Source organism: Labrus bergylta, chromosome 13, assembly GCF_963930695.1.
Source record: "Labrus bergylta chromosome 13, fLabBer1.1, whole genome shotgun sequence".
Classification (NCBI taxonomy): Eukaryota; Metazoa; Chordata; class Actinopteri; order Labriformes; family Labridae; genus Labrus; species Labrus bergylta.
In genome coordinates, this window is record NC_089207.1 from 11,286,653 (window position 1) to 11,303,533 (window position 16,881).

The following is a 16,881-nucleotide window of genomic DNA, read 5'->3' on the forward strand; positions in this document are numbered from 1 at the left end:
GGCTCAACACTTCAAACAGTGAAACTTGTAGAACATTTTTAGAGGCAGGCCTCACAACGGGGCGGCTGTGGCTTACTGGTAGAGTCAATTGTAACCCCAGGTTGCTCCTGCTGCTTCGGCGGCGATGTATAAAAGTGTATGAATGGGATAAGCTAATAGTGATGGTCACTTTACACAGCAGACTCTGCCATCAGTGTGTGAATGTGTAGGTGTGACCTGCGGTGTAAAAGAGCTTTGAGTAGTCAGAAAACGAGAAAAGAAATATACAAGCTCAAGTCCATTTAACATTTAGAATGAAGTTGAAGAAGCTTCACTTCCCCTCTCAGCCCATCATCGTTATGTGGACAGAACTGAACTCCGTCAGCATGAGAGTGCAGCTCAGTGCAGAGAAAAGGTGCAGATAGCTTCTCTCCACAGTCACACAAAAGACAAGAGCAAACTGCACGGAGCAGGACAAGTTTGCTCCTGAATATCATTAGAGCTGTATGCTTTATGAATCAAAGCTTGAGGTGGAGTAGAACGGTGAAGCTCATCATCTTTACCCTCAGCATGTCTGATCAGGTATGATACACCTGTGTAGCCTCAGAAGTCCAACTAATGTGCAAAGAAACCCATTCCAACACACTGAATAATTAGCTTTAAAAATGTGCATCAAGCCTCTGCTTTACACAACCTGAACCAATAGTACAGACTCTCATCCAAATGTGCAGTCGTCTGGTTTTTCTCCACTGACGGAGGATTCATCAGCTGAGGAGCGTCGCCTCAGTGAGCTCACAGACCCTGAATCAGCAGCTCGTGTGTGAATTCATGAGATAATGAGAGACAAACAGATGCCATGTTCTCAGCAGCGGCAGCGGCGGCGGCGGCGGCTCACACAAACTGTCTCAGGCGGAGTCACACTGCTTATTCCTCGACTGTTTGGTACAAAGCTCCAGTTTCTCTGCACACATGTGCTCACTGATGATGTCTTTAAATCACACGGCACAAACCCCTCATCCACACAGTGAGCGGCAAGGGGAGCCTACCACAAATATTAGAACAAGAAGCAGACGTTTCTAGAGCGTTTTCTGGTGCAAAAATCAACCTTCACCTGCAAAGTCTAAAAGGAGCGGGACAGGGGATCCTAGTGGTTATGGCATGTGCCCCATGTAGAAAGGCTGTTGTCCTATTTCTGATCTCGGCTATTTGCTGCATGTCATCCCCAAGTCCCTCCACACTTTTCCTGTCTTTCTTCAGCTGTCCTGTCTAATAAAATTGCCGAAAAAGAGTCGAGTCGAGGCAACGGAACGACAATGAGGAAAGGATAAGATTCACTGTTACTGCTTTGTAAAGAATTATGCTACACTTTTCTGCCAGAATTTTTTTTTTTCATTAACAAAAATGTTTCGGCCTTTTTCACACTACCAGCACAACAGTTTCTGAGATCGTCTCTAGATTGATTGAAGAAAATCTGGAAAACATCTGAATGCAAAGGGAAAGTTCTGCACCAAGCCGTGACAGAGATCCTGCATGTGTGGGGGGGGGGGGGAAACATGATTGATCTCCATTGCTCATATTTCTTACATTCATTTATTTCGTAATACCCGCACTGTAACCGCAGCACACCACGCAGACAGCTTGGTGTCTGGACAGACTAAATCTAATTTGATCTCTTTCAAATTAAAATTCAGACAGTCGATCTTAATGATTTGATTTTTCTGTGGTTCCTCTGTGAAGTGCAGGATTGGCTTAGACATACTACTCGCTATGCAGGCCAGTTCCAACGGGGAAATCAGTTTACAAGTTTTAGCTTTTAGCTTTGAGTGCAAATACAATCCCTCCAAACTCTCTCTCGCTTTCTGCCTCAGCGAGTGGATGCTTCAGACCCAGGCTCTGCTCTTTCAAAGAATACATTTTTCTGTTGTGTGGCCCTCAGGCTGCAGACTCCTGACAGTCAGAAAAATGCAGACTGTCTGACACACACTCGAGAGTCTTTACTGTTCACATATTAGCTTGTTTGTTGACATACAAACTCTCCCCTGAGGACTCTGCTGCCGACTGAGAGCGTTAAACTGCATGTTAAAACATTTGAGCTGCAGACACGCCTGCTCCTCTCGGCCCGCAGCTACTTTCACTTAAACACATATTTACACACGTTTGTATCAGATTCAGTCTGCAGCTGGAAGTGTGCATGCTTCGTTCAGTCCTCCAGGAGACAACAGCAACACAGCAAGGTGGAGCTGCAGGAGAGACTGAGGAGGAATGTGAGGAATGCAGAGCCCCAAATGAAATCATGCATTATTCAAGTGAAGCAGGAGGGGAAAAAAGGACAAATTCTCTTTTTCTCCTGACGACAAAGACGAGGTTAGAGATCACGTTCAGCTGTCAGTCGGAGCTTTTATCAGGAAATTCATGGGGCCGAGCTCAGAGTTACCAGTCCTGTCACGAAGCGAAAAACAAAGGCATTACACTAACACCCGTATCCCCCGTGTCCCCACAACACACTCACACACACACTCACACACACACACACATACACGCATACGCACACCCACACACTCACACACACACTCACACACACACACATACACGCATACGCACACGCACACACTCACACACACACAAAATGATAAACACAAACAAACTTCACTCCCTCTAACTTCTCTAACAGGCTCATCAGCAACAACAGAAAACTAAACTGATCGAGTGAAACTTTGCTTCTTAAATTTAGTGGGCCACAAATGTGTTCAGTATTTCAAATCAAGCTGGTGTTAAATGTTAAATGGACTTGAGCTTGTATAACACTTTTTTAGTCTTCTGACTACTCAAAGCTCTTTTACACCGCAGGTCACATCTACACATTCACACACTGATGGTAGAGGCTGCTGTGTAAAGAGTCCATCAGAAGTAACTAATCCCATTCATACACTGCCGACAAAGCAGCGGGAGGAACTTGGGGTTAGGTGTCTTACCCATGGACACATTGGACATGTGGCTGCAGGAGCTGGGTCGAACCCCCGACCTTCCAGTTGAGAGCTGACTGACTCTACCACTGAGCCACAGCTGCCCCTGTGCTCATTACTGCTTTCCTACAGCGTGTGCCAACAGCACACAAGCGTTGGACATCACGTCAGATGGTGCAGCATCCGAAGCTGGCTGTCCACACTGCATCCGATAAATATTAACAAACTCTGCTCCCAGAATTTCAGTTTCCCATTAAACAGTACGACATCTAGTGGTTTTATGTTGAAAGGTGGAGAAATGGAAGTGTGGACGTTGAAAAACGCTGGTCTGAAGTGAAGTGGACACCAAAGTTCGGTCAGGAAGATTTCTTCAGTCTGAGATAAAACAATGAATCATAAACCCTTCTAAACTCCAAGGGTGTCTGAAGCTTTGACCTTTACTCTCCCTCCAATGCATCTTGCAAGGTTTTGTGTCAGGCAGCAGACCGAGTGAGAGAGGGTTTGGGCCGAACAGTTAGCGAGCTAAAACAACAAGTGCATGGACGTTAACATTTACATCCTGTCAGGGAACAATTGGTTTAAAAACAAACAAGTTTTCTCCCTCTGACAAGTGGAGTTGACTCACTGCCACACACACACACACACACACACACACACACTCTGGGCTCCAGCTGATGGCGCATGAAGGGGTGGCTGAGCTCCTATATGAGTCACTGCTGGTATAATGGCTGCCTTCAGTCATGTAAAGCTGACAGGGTGGCCTCAGTATGAGGTCAGGGCGAGGGAGAGGTACCAGTCTCATTGCAGCTCAAGCTGTGCCCCCCCTTGCCCCCCCCCCCCCCCCCCCCGTCATAACTCTGCTGTAATCAGCTGGCTGTAATTGAGACTCACTACACCATGAGACGCACGTTCACCCCTGGGCAGAGGATAGGGGGATGGTATCAGGAATCACATGCATCCATTCAAACAATGAAGAGTATTCAGATCCAGCTGTGAACCAACATCAGTGATAAAGACGTGAGCTCATCTCACACTAGGCCTGTGTTATAAGAAAACATGTCAACATTGTTTTATAATGTGATGCATATCAGCTCTGTAACTATGTTTTTTATATTTACAAAACCTGTTTGCAACATGTTTCTTCCAAAATGAAACCAGCAAAGTTTACTTTCACCACTAAATTGCCACAGATTAATGGAAGGTTAGCTGACAGCTAGCTGAAGCTTCATCTGGCTGTATCAAAATAGTGTGAAAGGATGGACATTATGCCCAGGTTTTGATCCAAAGGTTAAAACTAGGAGCGTCAAATGGTCGTGCAGGGTTCGGATCCGATTTCGGCCCTTTGCTGCATGTCATCCCCCAACTCTCTTCTCCCAACATGTCCCGTCTCTCTCCAGCTGTCGGGCAAAAAGGCTTCAAAAATAACTTTAAAAAAAATAAATGTGGTTCAACAAGACAAGACCGAGACAAGACCAAGACCATAAATATCACAGAAAAATCATCAACTTGTGTGCAGCAGGCGCGTCACTCCCTTGGAAGGTTGCAGCCGTAATCGGGGGATAAAAATTAAATTATGCATGAATTGAAGTTAATCGTTCTTTTAGAAAAAGACGTTTCCCTTCTGATCAAAGTAATGATGTGGAGAAATAGCAGTCAGCAGTCAGCAGCATCAGCGTTGGTCTTGATTTAAAATCCGGAGTGCGCCCCAGTCCAAGACCGAGACGAGACAAGAGTAAAAATGCTTCTGATTCCGAGACCTTCAAAAAGTCGTCTCGAGACCAAGACCGATTTCAAGTACTCCAACTTGAAATCCTGCCAAGTTCCTGCCATTAAAGGGAACTGTTTGAGTGTAAACTGAGTGACTCCTGGTCACACTGCCGGTGCAGCTCTCTGAAAATATCCTCACATGACAATGAATGATGAAACAGTGAATCAGATGAGAGAAACCAGACTTCAGTGTTCTCGGACTGATTTTGTCATTCGAGCAAACCGTTCAGACAATTCCTCTGCGTTGTCATCTCTGGATATGACGGTTCTAAACAACTCAGAAGCAGAAGGGGGGGTGTTCAAGTCATTACTACCAATCAGCCCAAACATAACCTGAATGTGTGTATCAAATGCAATCGTATCCATTCAATGTATGTTTAGTACATAACAAAAGTTGCCATCCCTGAATTGCACGGCTGCACGTAAGAATTCAGACAATCAAGGCTGTCACACAGGTTGTAAACAAACTCTGAATGTAGTCATTCAATCTGAAAACACTTCACTCAGAGGTGGAACAAACCATCATTTCGCAGGAAACTGTGAGCGCAAAACTATGGCAAGCCCTGTGGGTCAAATGCTCAGCAGTGGAAAGTCAGTCTGTGTTTACATCAAGCCTGAGTATTCATATTTCTTTCTTCTCACGAATACAATCACCAAGATGACTGAATTGAACTGTGTTTCAAATCTATGAATCATGGTCAGAAATGTAGAAGTTAATCAGGATCATGTCAAAAGAAAAACCCTACAAGAGTTACATTTAGAGACAGGAACAAGCTCAGCATGCTGCTACAGCTCAGCAGACCACAGCAGGTTCATTGACTTTTTGCACTCCGAAAATAAGAGAAATAAATGTTCTCATTTTTAATTTCCCCAATGATACACGCTAATCCAAATGATGATTGAGGAGTAATCATAGGAGGTCTTAAGGTTCTAGCTAAAGGAACAGTTGGTAACATTACATATCTGCACAGTTACTCCTGCATAAACCTTCTTTGACTTAAAGCTCCTGTGAGGATCTTTTGATTTGTGCAGAGTTTGGCGCCACCTGTGGACAAAATACCAATATGCAAATAGGGCCTATATATTTTATTTCGAGATAGGACAGTGGATAGATTCAAAAAATCAGGGAGAAAGAGAGAGTGGGGAATGACATACGTGAAAGGAGCCACAGGTCGGCCACCCACCTGGAGGACTATTGCCTCCGTACATGGGCCGCACACACTAACCACTAAGCCACTGGCGCCTGCCTCTAGCCCTTAAAGTACTATAGGACTATTTAAAATAATTTCATTATTTTAAATTTAGTCTGTTGAATTCTGTTGTGTTGTTCTCTTGTGGATAGACCTTAACCACCTTCAGGGACAGTGGGGGTCCAAAGTCCCTGGCACACTTATTTTGGAGGCATGAGCTGAAAAGTTTGGGTACGAACTCCTGCTTTAAGTAAAGAATCTGCATAGTTTTTTCCAACACTTTGATTCCTGATTGTATACATTTATTTCAGTGACACTCAAGCACATTTTTAACAAACAGTTAAAACTTTTACTTCTACAAATGATCCGCTCATGCATCACTCTCTGGAGACACCGAAAAGACCCTTTCAGTGTGAGCCTTCTGTGATCCGGCGTTTATGCAAACATGAGGTGTTGTTGTGAAGATGATAAAGATGATGCTGTTATTTAATGCCATGGCAACCACAGTCCCAAACAGCCCCCTCACCCTCCCCCCTAACCCCCCCCCCCCACACACACACACACACACACACACACACACACACACACACACACACACACACACACACACAGCTGCAGGCAGACCACTGTTACACACAGAGAGCATTACAGTGAGTCCAAACAGGATCATAACACGACTCCTGTTAGATAATGACATTTATAACTGATTAGAAACGATTTTTCTCAGTTTCAAACTTGAAGCGACGCTCTTAAAAAACGTTTTTGATGACATTTAAGAAACATAAAAACAGCCTTCACTGTAGCCTAGTTTAACAGCAGGTAGCCGATACAGTTACACCCACAGAGAGGCTGAAAACGGTCAAACTAAAGAGGGAAAAGAAGGAAAAGAAAGGTAAACCACTAAAGTCTGAAAACAAAAACGACTCGGAAAGACTACAAATTCAACAGAGACCGATCTGATCTAGATTAATCGTCATTTTCGCACAAACAGACTCCTCAATCTGCACCAGTGGAGCTGGATATCCACAGGGGAAAAAGTTGCAGCTCCTTCTTTGGGGCTCCAGGATGGAAACGGTCGCCTCCAGGTGGAGCGACTCGCACATTTTCAGACTTTTCAGTGTTAAAGGAGAGCCAAAACGACTTTAAACTGAATGCATGCGAAGAGGGAAATGTCAGCTTACCTGGTCGAGAATTAAAAGTGCGTTTTAGTCCCATGAACAAAGCGATAATAAACCCAACGCGCAGAGTTCTCGCCGCTGTTCTCTCCCTGCGCTGCTGGATGTGTGTGTGTGCGGATCCGCCGGGTTCTCCTGGAGGAAAGCAGCCGAGCTCCGGCTGATGTCACCGGGACAGGGAGGAGCCTCGCCGGGCCACAATTTCCATAAGGGCGTGATGTCACGAGTTGGAAACACTCTGGCTCCACACACTGGAACAGAAAATGTGATTTACACGACTGCAGATTCACAGAACAGAAACCCCCGTGATTTAAAATCATACCAGCACGCGGAGCCTGCTAAAATGAATCTGATTTTAGGTTAATTTAGTTTTTCTTATTATATTAGTGTGTATTTATCATGTTATAATAATCTTAGGATTGTCGTGATACCAGAATTTTAAACTTGGATATGACTCTATTAAAAAAAATTAAACAATATAGAGAGGCTATCTGCTTTTATAGCTTGGCAACACAAATATTAAGTCACACAATTTTGGATTATTTCTTGTTTTTCATTGCCAAAAAAAACTCCTGCACACTAAATTGCACAATACTTTGGCAGCGTCCGTAAAAACTAAATTGCACAATACATTGGCAGCGTCTGCAAAAGTTCAAGTTGCTGATATCTTTTCAAAGCAGTATGTATTTAATGCATAAAAACTAAATATATATATTTCTAACTGAGGCCTGTGGTGAGGGATTCAAACCTCAAACCCTCTGTATTGGCCTTGCACACTGAAATTATGCTTTATTTTTATTTTTTTTGCAATATTTAAACTGTGTGCAGGAGATCTCTTGCAATGTTTGATGGACTCATTCCTCTCCTGTAGACACTCTTCTCAACAAATAAATGCAGCGTTGGTTCTCTTTGATACAATTGATCTTCAAAACAAAAGAGATAGTGTCCTTTTAAAACATGGTGTCGTAAAGTTCTGAAAATGTTGACAACCTCAGGACTACTGTTGTCAGATAAACCTGCAGCTCAAGCCCGTCCTCATAGCTCAGCAGGTCTGATATGAGCGGTTCTGTTCAGTTTCATGTTCGGGCTCTTACAAAATGCCAAACTGAGACACTTTTTCATTCTCTTTAAATTGAGTGACAGGCTCCAACAAACGCTTCACAATCCATACAGTGGAACAATAACAAACACCAAATCTTATCAGAGAAGAGATTTGTTTAACAAAAACACCCGGCACGGCACTTTAATAGTTTATGCAAAACCTTATAAAGCCCATTATCACAGAGAGCTGAGGTGTCATGGAGATATCACCATCTGTACTGAATATCATGGGGACCATTTTTCCTTGATGTCACTCTCAGGGTGGGGAGCTTTAAATGATGTAACTGTCATACAGGTGAATTCCAGGTTGGAGCCGATAAGTTTAATAAAAGTAGAATCTGACAATTATTATTAGTTCACTGCTTTGAGATTGATCAACACATTAAAAAATAAAACAGTGAAATCCAGATTAAAAATGTTCATAGTATAAGCAACAATATATTGAACAATTTATAGCTAATAGACGACAGATAATGTCAACAAATTACAGTTTTATTTGGAATTTACGGCTTTCCTATCCCACTAACAATGTGAAACTGTGGCGTCAGCATTTAACCACTTACTACTGCAGTTTATAAATACCAGACTGTGTTGTTAGTATCTAAAGATTCCATATTGTTCTTATTTTAACCCTTCATGTTGTCAGTCTGTGAAACCTACACAGTACCTTTGCATGATTTGCAGTTAAAAAAACTCCTTATTTATTTCATACTGGCTTAAGTATAAACTATCTGCCTGAATTGGTTTGTTTCAGCTGCTGTCTCTTTAAGGCCCCCCCTCCCCATGTGCCCCCTTTCTTGTGATTGGACATCTCTTTTGAAGCCTTTCGGGGGCAGAACACTGCAGGGCTGTCAAAGAAGCGCTGCTCTCCAGTGCTGAAAAAACAGCCCTGTAAACAGCTGCGCCGACCATAGAGGCTTGAACACATCGAAGGATGGGGTGATGTGGTCACAGGGGCGGGAGAGTGTGAGAATGAAAGCAGCAGAATTGTAATTTTTGTTTTGGATGATGAACCGTAGATGAAATTTGTTCAGTCGCCCAACCATGAAGTGATGCGTGCGTGGGAGTGGGTTTCAGCAGCTGATCCACAACTAGAACACTGATGTCCTACCGTCATTACAGTGAGTTATGATTTAATCTTTTCTTAGACTGATGATAGCTACATGCCAACTTCTAGCCATTGTAACCCTGAAAATACAGAGAAATCAAACTCTGAATGTCACAGAAGTCTGGCGTTTAAAATAAGTTGGTTTGAGCGGAGACTTGTGGATGACTGTGTGAGGTTCAATCACTTTAAAGTGTCTGACAGAATAATTTATGTTCTGCAGTGGGAAGTTCAGAAACAGAATATTAAACTTTGATTCAACCTCCACAGAGACGTCGCTTCAGAAATAAGACATGTTATCTTTCCATGATGTAGAAATAAATCTAATGTCTGTTATTTCTCATGGACTTATAATTCCTTATTTACACTTTTGCTAAAATATTTTATACATCATTTATACCGTCATTTTATACCATCATCTTATTAAAAATAATTCATCTTAAGTGCCTCACTGAACTGAATCAAAACCAAGTTCATGGATGAGTAAAAGTCTTAAAGGGGACATATTATGAAAAATCCACTTCTACAGTGTTTTTGAACATATATTTAGGTAACCTGAGTGTCTACTAACCCACAAAATGTGAAATAAATCCATCCAGTCCTTTGTTTGTAGTCTGCATAAGTCTTACAACACAGAGAAAAATGCTCCGTTTCAAATCTGCTCTCCTTGTGATGTCACAGTGGGATTCTGGTTAAAAAAAATCCCCTCCCCTCTCCTGGTATCTCCACCCATGGACTCCACCCTCAGCCTAAAACAAAACTTTTGCACATGTCCGACATTTTTATTCTCGCTAGTGAAGGAGTGATGTCTACAGGGAACACTCAGAGGGGGCTCATTGCATTTAAAGAGGCACACACACCAAAACGGAGCGTTCTGAGAGAGCTGGTTTATACATGGTCACAAACCTCCTCTGGTGCTTGATTCATGTTATATTTTGACCAAAGCACAGCACAGATGTTTCATTTAGACCACAGGGAACTGTTTAAAAAAGGTGGAAAAGGGGATACTATGTCCTCTTTAATGTTAATCACGTCCCACAAAATGAACATGTTTCATCCTCTTCTCACTTATTTGTTGCTAAAAAGTCCTCTCTGTCATTATGTGTTTTTATTTTGTTATCAGAACATAAACAGGCTTTATGTTTCTGTTGTTGCTGTAGAGCTAAAAAAAAAAAAAACTTCTGCAGAAATGATTTCATCTCTTTCCAAGGAACTTAAAAAAAACTTAGATTTATGGTGTCAAAACAACAGATCTTCAGAATTTTTCAGGTAGACATGATAATGACTTGTCAATCACAGGACATAACCATGGTTTGCATTTGGGCCCAAACCCATGTTGTCCACGTCTCCCCAGACATTTATTCAACCAAAACTTTGTTAGTTTTTTAAGATTTTTTCTCTCTACACAAATAATGAAAATCCCAAATCACACACACTTGAGGTGCGATGCGTTCCCCCGCTGGTCACATGTGATGCGCCATGATTTTCACATCTTGTTGTGTGTGTATACTTGAGATTATGGAGAAGAATATCTCTTGATGTGTGTGATGCTACCTGATTTTAAAACTATTTTAAAACTCCTGTAGTGTGAGTCAGGCTTACGGGAACATCAATCAGAACCAAATTGAAGGTGAACTTATCTGTGAGTTATTCAAATATTACTCGTAAACCAGTCTGCTAACAAGTCAAAAAGCAAACCGTACAGAGGGAGTTAAATATGTGTGTGAGTGACTGATTTGCTTATATATTGGCATTATAAGGCCTTTCATTCAGAGAGATGAATGACTTGTTGTAGATGCAGGAAGTGATCGACCCCGAGGCTCTGTCTGTGATAAATCAGTCTGGGTTCATTTCAGGCTCCGACAGACAAACAGGCACGTCCGTACAGCTAAATTACATTAGCAGAGCGCAGACAGCTCTTATACACCGTGTAATATTACCTAACAAATCACTCCATGTTTCATAACTCTGAAAGTAAGCCCGCTTCCATCTCTGCAGATGGGAGGGATTGAAACAGATGCACTAAGAATCAAAATCTGTTCATTTATATTCAGTGGGAAGAATCGCCTTGATAAAACACATCAGCAGACGTGGAGCGTAAGATTGAGGCTTGCAGGCAGACTGAAGACAGATTGCAAAAGACATCAAATAAGTTTCATAATATGTGTTAGCCCATGAAACAAATGGAGCCATTATTGCAGAGTCTGCACGTAACCTGCAGCTTCAGGCAAATACACCGAAGGATTCTGGGAAGTCTGAGTGAGAGAGGATGTGAGGCTTCTGTTCAGATAAGATGGAGGGAGCAACAGATCCCTGGGAGGGAAGCCAGGACATTTGGAGCTCCCCCTGCTGACTGGCTGCAGCATACGTTGTAAGCTCCGCCTCCTCCATGTTAACAGATGGGGGCATTGGTCAAACTATAAACTTAAAATACTCGACAAATACATTTTTCTCAAACTCGGACATGAATCAGCATGACAATAACTATAACAACAAAGCCAAAGGGTTCATCTTCTGAGTAGTTTTGGGCTTTTGGTTAAAAAAAAAGAACGGATTCAGCATCATGATTGACAGCTCTATTAACAAATGAGGCTCCTCATAAAGATGCAAAAGTTCAGTTTCTTACTTACACAAACAGTGTGACGCAAAAGTGAACAAGTGTCAACGTTTAAGTACCTTATTTGTTCAATAAATACAGTGTGCAGGACTTTGTCAGCATTGTTTGCGACGGACTGAACAGCAGAGGCGCTGCTTGCCAACAGGCAAGGCAGGCAATAGCTTGGGGCCCCAAACCAGTAGGGGGCCCCTGAGGGCTGACAAACTAAAACTAAAGCCGTGCCCCAAAATGTGCATTTTTTGCGACGACAGTAGGAAACCTCCCTAAGGGGGCCCCATCTGACAGCACTCGTTCTCTTTCCCTTCTAATTGTTGCATACATTATTTCTGTGAAAACCAAAGTTTGTCAATGAAAGTCAACATGTAAAAATTAAAAGGAATTATCCGTCTATAGGAGTGAAAAAAGGAACAGGAGTAAGCGTCAGGACACTAGCAGACATGATAGTGATGAATGCTGGTTGGAGCGCCCCCAAATTGATTTTTGTCTAGGGCCCCACCAGACTCTGGAATCACCTCAGCTCAACAGGTAGCTACTTCTGGGTAAAGCTAAAAGACCTCCACCTGATGACCTGAGGGGTCCAGGTCAGGTTGTAGTCTGTTAGCAGGTCAGAAATGTCCTTAGGGAACTGAACCATTGAGAGCTTTATGGACTAATAAAAAGGGTTTTTAAAAAGTGATTCTGTTTTCCACGGGGAGCTGATGGAGTGTTTTGAGGACCAGAGTGATGTGTTCAAATTCTCTCAGACGTGTCTAGACTCTAATTAGTCCAATTCATGGACTAATTTCTTGACTTTCGTTTGGGACAAGAATGATCTGAATTGTTCTTTTAGTGGTAAAGTGCTGTTCTGGTAATGTTGGAGATATGATTGTCAAAGCTTGAGGTCAGAATCCAAAATGATGCCAAGATTTCTGGCCTGCTTGCTGTATTTCATGGACATGGATTTGAGACGAGGATGGATGTGCTGTTTCAGTCTTGTGAAAGTTGCTGGATATCCAGGAGTTTATATATTTTATGCAGTCTGTCTGTCTGTTTATTCATCAATATTGGGTTTTTTTTTTACTAGAATTATAAACAAGTTGAAAATTCTGGTATCTGACAACCCTGCTTGATACAAGGCCACACTTGTTCAAGTGTATCAGTGTTATCTGAGTCAGACTGAATGTTCTGTAAAGCAGTCATGGTACAAACACACAGTCACTGTTAGCAAACTAAACCAGCCTGGTTAAATAAGCCCGACTCAGCTGCAGAGTGAGGAGACGTCAGCTCCAGCTGTTCCTCTGAAAGAAAAGCTGGAAGTCTCAAACAATGAAAGGAACACAAACGTCCGAGAAACTACCGACAGATGCGTTGTTTCCTCCACTTCCTCTAATCGGCTGGATATTACCCTTCTTCGTTTGAAAAAGAGTTTAACTTCTTCTAACAGGTGTCACAGAACAAAGTTAAACTGTTATAACAAGCTGCTGCGTGTCCTCAGCTCGTATTTACTCTGAGATTCAGTTTAACCAGCAGGTAAATATTGTGCCTGATGGATGGGTGTGTGTGTGTTTGTACTCAAACTTTGTCACATCCTGTCTTATTATTAAAGTGTTGACAACTTTATATGTTCACCATGACGACCAGCTTTACCTCAGTTGAGAGGGAGGGTCCAGCTGTACAACATGAACATATCTCAGTCAGTGGGGACTCTGGTTGGGAACCGGAGGGCCAATGATTCAAGTCCCCGTGCTGAACATGTCTGGAAATTGGTCTGGTAGCTAGAGAGGTGCCCTTGAGCAAGGCCCTAACCCACCTACGTCTTGTCTGTGTATTTAATCCCTGTGTGTTCTCCCTCATGTTGCCACTTAGTTGTGTCTTCCTCCATGTTATATCGTCCTTAGTGTTTTTTCAACTGAGTTCTGACTCATTGACAGCAGCCGCCATGTTGGATATCCTGTCTCAGCCTAACTTTCAGTCAACCTAACGACAGGCTGAGAGCTGAAGCTGAGGCAGGTTTTAAGCCTCTACTCCTGTCAATCATATCAGCTACTCGCCTAACTATGGATAACATGTATCCTCCATAAAATCTAAATGGAGCTCCCCCGTACAGTTTGTGCCAGTGATGACAATAACTAATCAGACCTATTTTTCTTTTTTGTACCAGGCTGTAAAACGTGTGTGTATGTGACTTCCTGTGTTCCTGGAGCCAGCCTCAAGTGGACACTCGATGAACTGCAGGATTTTACACTTCCTCATTGGCTTCATTTTCCAAGACCGGAGGAGGTTCCAAATAAAAAACTGTTATGATTACACTACTAATTGCATAGTAGTTAAACATTTATGCCTTTGGTTTTCATGGATACATTTTTCTTAAAGCATTTTTTTTGTCTCCATGAAAAACAGTTCCCAAGACTTCAAAATAAAGTAAAGTACAACAGGGTAAGGCGACTTGACTTGACATAATCAGACATGATGACATTATTTTGAATTTACTCAATTAAAGATTAGAAAATTAACATGTGATTTATTCCTGTTCATGTTTTAGCTGCTGATGAAAAGCAGCAAACTTGAAGAAATAATCTGATTAGAATCTAAACTGTAAATGTTCCAGTTCCAGATAAACAAACCCAGTTTTCTGTCTGTGAAGTGATGGATGGATGTGCAGACAGACGGATCTTGGTTGGAAATGTTCCCACTCAGTGGTAAAAAACAAACAGCTCAGTTCAAGCTGTGTAAAGTTGGTCAAAGGCAGACTGTCACAGCTGCAGCACAGACAGAGTAAATATCTGATCAAAGCTCTGATTCCTGGGTGGAAAAACTCGGGAGTGTAAAAACGCTGTGGTTTGGAGGCGGTGTAAAAACTTAAATTGACACATAACTCCAGCGCAGAACTTCTTACCAGGACGGAGATAGACAAGCAGAGTCTGCATGAAAGGAAATCTGCTGAAAACAAGTTTAAATATTTAACAAGAAATCCCTCTGCAATCAGTCACACTGTTGTTGCAGAAAGGAGAGTAAACAGTGTGAGACTCTTCTGATGGTTCTCAGCTCAAACAACATGCAGCATTAACATCCACTCTCAAATCAGCCAAAACAGGGATGACTGTAATTAGAGACCTTAAAGGACGAAGGACAAGTTTAAACAGCTTTTAAACCGCTTTAAACCGGATGGATTTGAGGATGTCAAAGACAGGTGCTGGCTCTGTTTGTTTTCCTGTGGGAGAAAGATTGGAATCGATGTCATGCCACTGGCACGTACTGAACCATTTGAATCGCTGGTAAAATGAGACTATCGAAACTGTAAATACAACATGACATGACTCGCTCAAACTCAGACACAACTACTGTACTTGTGCACATTGAGGGGATCAAGTACAGACTGTATGACAAAATATGGTCGTGAGATCGAAGATGACCGATCTCACGGTCTTGCTGCCAAAGATAGCCTGCAACGAATATCTGACAGTGTTCGATCATCTCACAATGTTTCTGTACGGTGTTGCTCTCGTGCAGTGAGGAGGTTCCTGGTTTGAATCCCCGTCTGACAGGAGTCTCTCTGTGTGGAGTTTGCACGTTCTCCCGTGGGTTATCTCTGGATACTCCCTCCTTCCTACCACAGTCCAAAGACATGCTCGTAATGTTAACTCTAAATTGCCCGTAGGTGAGAGTGTGACTGGCTGGTTGTCTGTCTCTATATGTCTGCCCTGTGATTGGCTGGTGAACAGTCCAGGGTGTAACCTGGCCTCTTGCAAATGACTGCTGGGATTGGCTCCAGCCCGTTGCAATCCCAAACATGAAAAGCAGTATAGATAGTGGATGAATGAATGGATCTTACAATGTGAATGCAACTACCAACCAATAGAAATTCACATGGGCATCAGAGCTGTTGAAAGCATGTGCTAAGGTGACTTATATCAAGCTCTCTTTGCAACAGTGGTGTCCTTATTGGGACTCTTTTTCCTTGCCATGAGCGTGTCCACATTTCGCTATTCCCTTTTTTTTTATATATGCACATGACTGTAACAGCAAGAGACACTTTCTGCTGACCTCCACAGCAACGTCAGCTCGATCAGGTTGACGGACAGGCGTACAGTGATGAAGCTAATGAGGCTGTGTGTTGAGCTGCCTCACAGCCTGTGATTCATAGGTACATCATCGCACTGTGTACATGCATGTCGTACCCAACATTATGAGATCTGAATGTTGTTGCTGTCGCACAGTCTGAAGGAGGCTTAAGACATTTCACTGACAGCTTACGTGAGATGTGCTGTTTTCAATGTCGAGTGTAATGTTTGTGTCCCCAGGAATAAGGCCATAACATTATATATTTATCACATTTACTTACGATAGTGCCTGATTTTTCTAGCTCCTGCTGGTTCCTGCAGATTGTCCCTCAGTGTTTTTAAAATTCTCAACTCTTTCCTTATCTCTGATTTTCACAACCGCTCTGCAGCTGCGTTCATAATTGGTGTTTTTGATATGATACTGAGCGCTGAAAGCATTTTATGAAATGCAGAGTGATCTTTTTTTGAAGGCACAGAACCTCCAGTTAATGCAAACATCCTTCCATGCATTACATCAAAGACAGTCATACGGCTCGACCTTTAAAAAAACATGTTGCTAAAATCCCTGTCTTAATGCGAGGGTGTAATTTTACGCCTGCAGTAATGAACTCTTGACAACAGACAGGATGGGTTTGACCTTTAGACAAAATCCAACATGGTGGAAAACATCAGCTCAGAGTTTTTTTTTAACATCAGAGACCGTCTGTGGTTTAATAACAAAGACAGGGTGAATAAAGACTGGTGATCATGTTTCATTTGAGTTCATCCTCGATTTGAAATGTTTTACAATACAAAGGACACAGATTTGGAGTGACCATTTTTAGTTCACCTGGTAAACCCCAACATTGCATCATGTTACTGGTCTTCTCTAAAGCCTCCAACATACACTGCGATTTTTGCAATCTTGTACTTTTATTGCAACCTGTGCGTCCTAAAGACAGAAT

General features: G+C 42.4%; 1 protein-coding gene across 2 annotated transcripts in view; it reads right to left on the reverse strand.

The window, feature by feature from the left end:
• The window catches only part of LOC109982689 (SH3 domain-binding protein 4), a 31,757-nt gene extending 24,533 nt beyond the window's left edge, over nucleotides 1-7,224 (reverse strand). The window contains exon 1 of one of the 2 annotated variants that reach the window (XM_020632017.3): nucleotides 7,081-7,224. The gene's annotated coding sequence lies outside the window, so the exon portion shown is untranslated. The remainder of the gene's footprint in view (nucleotides 1-7,080) is intronic. The other variant, XM_020632018.3, reaches the window with a different exon arrangement.
• Between the last annotated feature and the right edge of the window lie 9,657 nt (nucleotides 7,225-16,881).